The sequence below is a fragment of the Sapajus apella genome, unplaced genomic scaffold, assembly GCF_009761245.1.
Source record: "Sapajus apella isolate SASKATOON/1434 unplaced genomic scaffold, GSC_monkey_1.0 scaffold20, whole genome shotgun sequence".
Lineage (NCBI taxonomy): Eukaryota > Metazoa > Chordata > Mammalia > Primates > Cebidae > Sapajus > Sapajus apella.
Window position 1 is genome coordinate 28,637,314 of NW_022436960.1, and position 6,125 is coordinate 28,643,438.

At 50.0% G+C, this 6,125-nt stretch overlaps 1 long non-coding RNA gene across 1 annotated transcript; it reads left to right on the forward strand.

Annotated features, from left to right (window-relative positions):
* Positions 1-396: 396 nt before the first annotated feature.
* Positions 397-5,876, forward strand: LOC116558013. Its single transcript, XR_004271787.1, has 2 exons — positions 397-1,894; positions 5,661-5,876. It is a non-coding gene; the product is annotated as an uncharacterized LOC116558013 (long non-coding RNA).
* The last annotated feature ends 249 nt before the right edge of the window (positions 5,877-6,125 follow it).

The following is a 6,125-nucleotide window of genomic DNA, read 5'->3' on the forward strand; positions in this document are numbered from 1 at the left end:
TTTGAACAAAAATTCACGAATGCAACACCTGTGGAGCAGACACTGCAGACAGAAGTTCTCATAAACAGCTGCTGCCCCTCCCCCGCATCCAGCATTCTCCAGACACTTTTTCATTTATGTATATGTATATGTATGAATGACGGGGTCTTGCTCTGTCACCCAGGCTGAAGCGTAGTACACAATCATAGATCACTGCAGCCTTGACTGCTTGGGCTGAAGCAATCCTCCTGCCTCAGCCTCCTGAGTAGCCGGAACTATCGATGCACGCTACCACACCCAGCTATTTTTTTTTTTTTTTTTTGGGAGATGGGGTCTCATCATGTTGCCCAGGCTGGTCTTGAACTCCTGGACCCAAGTAGTCCTCTTGCCTCGGCCTCTGGGAGTGCTGAGATTACAGGCATGAACCACTGGGCCCTGCACATTTTTTCATTTAATCCTCACCACAGACCTAGCCACAAGAAAGGCTGCAGGACCTGGGCTATTGCTGATGGGGCTGCCAGAGGTCGGGTCTTTGAGTCCTTGCAAAACAATGCCTGGGGGTTCTGCTAGGTATGAAAGACAGCCTGAGGAGGGTGAGCTGGTAACCTGGCCACATGGACTAGGCCAGTTGGGAAGAAAGCAGAGTGGGAAAGGCTCTGGGCAGGGGAAGGAGGGAAGGAAGGAGGGAGATGCTTTTCATGGGCAGAGGATAAGAAGCCCCCAAGAGACTTGGGCTAGTCACCCCAGTCATTTTGAGGCTGGCAGGGACTGGCAGGTCACAAATAAGCCTCTGTTCCTGCCATAGGCCAGAGAGTTGTGCTCTGTGTTCTGTATCTGCAACAGAGCTGAGCTTTTCAGTTCCAGGAAGCCAGAGAAATGCAATGCCTGTTAGTCTCTGTAAATGCTGCCTTTCTGGAAGCACTGTCCTATCAGTGCCAGGAGCTTCTGGCTGATGCTATACCGGATGTTGGGACAATGAGTGCTCCTGAGCTAATCCCTGGGACAGAGAGGACTCTGGAGACACGTGCAATTGTTGGGACATCCTGCCCTTGAAGAATGAGTCAGCTGAGAGGGGGCCCAGTACCCTTGTGGGAAGCTGCAGCAATGCCCTCCTAGTGGGTGGGGTGAATCTTAGCTAGGCCCTGGCCTGGGGCTTCAGGCAGGAGGACATGGGCTGGGGAACATTGACCTTGAGCCTTCAAGCAGGGTGAAGCTGGCCAGGGTGGGTTAGTGAATTTGTTCATCTGTAGGTAGGTAAGAGTCTTGAAGGTTGGAAGCCTCAGAGAAGGCTCAAGTTCAGGGCAGGACAGAGGGGTTCATTTGTTTTTAGCTCCTGATATTCAAGGAAATCTCTCAAGGCACTAGCTGAACAGAGACCACACATGACAAGGATTACTGACTTTGCAAAAATAGTTTGGTAAAGTCACCAAACAAATAGGCAGCTACAGCCTTCAACAATTAAAAACAGTAAACTCAGGAAGGAGGAGAAACTGATTTCCAGGGTTGCCGTATTGTAATATTCAAATGTCTAGTTTTCTAATAACAAGTAGAACCTCACAGATTATACAAGAAATAAGAAATTATAGTCCATTCAAGAGGAAAACAGTTAATTGACAGTACATGTCTCTAAGGAAGCCTAGACATTTAAATATGCTCCTAGTGAACATTTCCTCCTCTTCCCTCTCGCCTCCAAGCCCACCATGGTCCGCCTGGTCAACCACCTTTTCTCTGGCCTCGGCCATCACAAAAGGGGTGAGTGAATATCAGCTCAAGCAATTCTGCAGCTGAACAGAATGCTACCTCCTCATTTTTTGACTCCTTCCTCTGACAGAGACTCCCTGAGGTCCACAGCCTGGCTCTGCCTCTTGAGGAGCCAGAGCCATGGAGATAAATGGGAGGGGTCTTTGGCTAAGAGGTGAGGAGTGGGGGAAGGAGGAGGCCAACAATCAATGAAAATAGCATTGGGAGGGATTGATCTGGAGTGAGGAATTAATGGAGCAGATCACTGCTGGGCCTGCTCAGCTGTGACTAAGCACAGATGTCCCTGACTTCATTGCTGCCTGAGTTGAACAGCCAGTCAGGAGGTGGGGACAACAGGGAGACCTAAAGAAGAAATGGGAGATGGGAAGCTCCAGGAGACAGGGCCAGCTGGGGCCAGGGGCTCTTGACCCCAGCTCGGTTCCCCAGAGGGACGTCCTTAGTTCCCCAGGACTTCAGGGCCTAGGGGACCAACTGGGACACTTGGCAAATGGAGCCCTGGGGGTCAGACACAGGGAGAGGGGCAGCCCCGGTGCTTGTTCCAACCCAAAGAAGCCCTCTGCTGCTTTTCTCTAGAAACCAACTAGTTTGTTTTAAAATATAACTTTTTTTTCTGTTTTTTTTTTTGAGACAGAGCCTCACTCCATCACCCAGGCTGGAATGCTATGGTGCCATCTTGGCTCACTGTAACCTTCACCTCCTGGGTTCAAGGGATTCTCCCACCTTCAGCCTCCTGAGTAACTGTGATTATAGGTGCCCACCACCATGCCCAGCTAATTTTTGTATTTTTAGTAGAGACGGTTTTGCCATGTTGCTCAAGCTGGTCTTGAACTCCTGACCTCAAATGATTTCACCTGCTTTAGCCTCCCAAAGTGTTGGGATTACAGGTGTGAACCACCATGCCCACCCTAAAAGCAAGCTTTATTTTTACAATTTTAGATTTACAAAAAAATTGTGAAGATTACAGAGTTCCCAGGTCCATAGTACAGAGAACTCATAACCCATGCTGTGGTTTGAATGTGTTCCTCCAAGTTCATGTGTTGGAAACACAACCCCCAATGCCACAGTGTTGGGAGGTGGGGCCTAATAGCTGATTAGGTCATAAGGGAGAATGGATTAAAGTTATCACGGTCGCGGGCCTGTTGTAAAAGCAAAGTCAGCCCCCTCTTGTTCTCTAACACATGCTCTTGTGCCCTTCTACCTCCCACCATGTTATGATGCAGCAAGAAGATCCTCACCAGATGTAGTCCCTTGACCTTGGACTTCCCAGCCTCCAGAACTGTTAAGAAATAAATTTTTTTCTTTTATTTTTTTTCGAGATTGGGTATGGCTCTATTGCTGGGGCTGGAGTGCAATGGTGCAATCTTGGCTCACAGCAACCTCCACCTCCCAAGCTCAAGCCTTGTGCCTCAGCCTCCCGAGTAGCTGGGACCATATGCACATACCACCACGCCCAGCTAATTTGGTGTTTTTCCTAGAAACAGGGTTTCACCATGTTGGCCAGTTTGGTCTCGAACTCCTGGCCACAAGTGATGCACCCACCTCAGCCTCCCAAAGTGCTGGGATTACCGGTGTGAGCCACCATGCCAGTCTCTCTTTTGTTTAGTTTTTCTTTTTTTCTTTTTTTTTTTTACCCAAGCCTCTGTTACCTGAAACATCTTTTCTTTATAAATTACTCAGTCCGTGGTATTCTGTTATCGCCACACAAAACAGACTAAGACACCCCCTCACCCAGTGTTGCCTCTTATTGACATCTGACTTTAGTATGGTACCTCTGTTGGAATTGACGGGCCATGCTGCCCGCAGCTCCACACTCTGAAGAGAGGCAGGGAAGGCACTGCAGTAGGAGAAAGACTCCAAGGCCCCAGGGAGCTGTTGGGTGCAGAGACACAGGAGGCTGGAGGGCCAGCAGGAGGCTGGGACCAGCTCCCAGCAATCCCTTAGATAGCGTCCCGCTTTCTTGCAGCAGCTGCTCTCTCCAGGCCACAGGACTGGCCTCAGGAACTCCCCCGCTGTCACCAGCCCTGCTTGTCACTCTCCTACCTCCTGGCCAGACTCTTCCTCATCAATTTCTGCCAGGCCTGCTCAGCAGCTCCCACAGCCCTCATGAACCAGCACCTCCTGCCCCTGTGGCTCTCTGCTGCTCTTCTTGGTGCATGCCGCCATCTCTCGGCAGCCTGTTAGCCCTGCAGAGCCTGGAATAAAATCTCCCTTCCAGGAACCAGGTGTCAGGGTCGGAGGCAAGACAACACTTCGAGGGTGCAGTCAGCACCTAGCAGGACCTCTCTTTGTTCTGCCTCAGTTGGGCCTGGCCGTCCAGGCCTTTCTTTCCTGTCCAGCCTCTCCCCTCATCGATTACTTGTAAGCCTATTTGCATTTCCTTGTGCAGAGAGCTGCTGCTTCTCCAGGCAGATCCCCTGGAGTGATCATCCAAGGTCCCCTAGGCCTACCTGAGGGTGGGCAGCTGCCAAGGATGCTCCCGGCATCCCCGCCGCCTTCCCTTTGTGCTGTACAGTGCCTTTCCCCAGGTCCTCACTTCTACCTCACAACTCTACGCCACGACAGGCAGAGCAGATGCTACCATTTCATTTTAGAACACAGAGAGAGGGGCTTAGAGGGTAAACACCCTGGCCCAAGGCCCACAGATGGTCAAGTCACCCCGTTAGATGCTTTCACAGTTTCTTATAGCGTGCCTCCAAGTTCACAGGACATTTGCAACTTCATATTTTATTTGTATGGTTCTATACATTCTATTTGTCTTTCCCTCCAGACTGTTAAGTTCCATGAGAACAGGGTACTTGGGGTCAGGCGTGGTGGCTCATGCCTCTAATCCCAGCACTTTGGGAGGCTGAGGCAGGTGGATCACTTGAGGTCAGGAGTTTGAGCCCCATCTCTATGAAAAATACAAAAATTTAGCCAGATGTGGTAGCATACACCTGTAATTCCAGCTACTCAGGAGGCTGAGGTAGGAGAATTGCTTGAGCCTGGGAGGCGGAGGTTGCAGTGAGCCGAGATTGTGCCACTGCACTCCAGCCTGGGCGACAGAGCAAGACTCTGTCTCAAAAGAAAAAAGAAAGAACAGGGAATTTGGGACTGCTTTGCCTGCTACTATATCCTCAGTGCCGCTGCCTGATACATATTAGATGCTCCATCGTTATTTTTAGATTATTGAATACATGATGAATTACAGGCAGAACGTTCATCCATGCATTCAACAGTGGACTGCGGGTCAGGCCCTTTGATGGGTCCTGGGATAAAAGATGAATAAGATATAGGCCTACCCTTGAAGAAATCTGTCTTATGGGAAAGATAGAGTTGATAAAAAAAAATTGCAACACAATGTGTAAAATGCCATAATCAGGAACGTCCCAAATGCTATCAGAGAACAGCGGTTATAAACTATTCCTGGCTAGGTGCAGTGGCTCACTCCTGTAGTCCCAGCACTTTGGGAGGCCGAAGTGGGAGGATTGCTTAAACCCAGGAGTTCAGGACCAACCTGGGCAACATAGTGGGACCTCATCTCCACTAAAAATTAGTCAGTGTGATACGCACCTGTAGTCCCAGCTGCTCAGGAGGCTGAGGTGGGAGAACGGCTTGATCTGAGAGCTCAAGGCTGCAATGAGCCATGATCACGCCACTGCACTCCAGCCTGAGCAACAGAGCGAGACCCTGTCTCAAAAATAAATAAATCAGTAAATAAATACACTCTTCCTGGAAGGTCAGGAGGGTTTCAAAGGGGAGGAGACTGGAAGGATGACAGGTGGCTTACTTCCTGGAGGATTGGGGGAGGACAGGGTGAGAGGAGGGTATTCCTAGACCGAGGATGAGTCCTGCAGGAGCTGACGTGCCGGGGAAGGCCCAGGAGCAGCTGCGCATGGTAGGACGTGAAGCCAGGCTCAAGGTTCTTTCCCGTCCCCACACAGGAGCTGAAGATTTCTCACATGTGCCCCTCAGGGTCTGGGGCTGTGAGGACCACATTTGGGTCCAATCCAGGGTGTAAGGACTGCTAACCTGTATTCTCCTTCACTGATGGGCTGCCAGAAACCTCATCCACAAGGGAGTTCACATCTGAGCCAATTTGAAACAATCTTATGAGATTCTTTGAGCCCAAAGCTCAAATACAACCTCTCTCATCTGCTCATCCCTCTCTCATCTTGTAATTCCAGCACATCATCAAGTCTGTGGGTCACAGCTGTCTGTAGACAATTTCATGTGGTCCTCCTCCAGCTGTTTTTCTCGTTGAGTCTCCTTCCCTTTGATAAGGATTTAGCATAATCTGTCTGTCTTGCAGTTTCAGAGACCATTACCTTTTTTGTTTGCTGCTGTTTAGGCGGAGGGTAAGACGTGGAAGAGCATAGCTGTGCACAAAAGGAGGGGAGTCCTCTTAG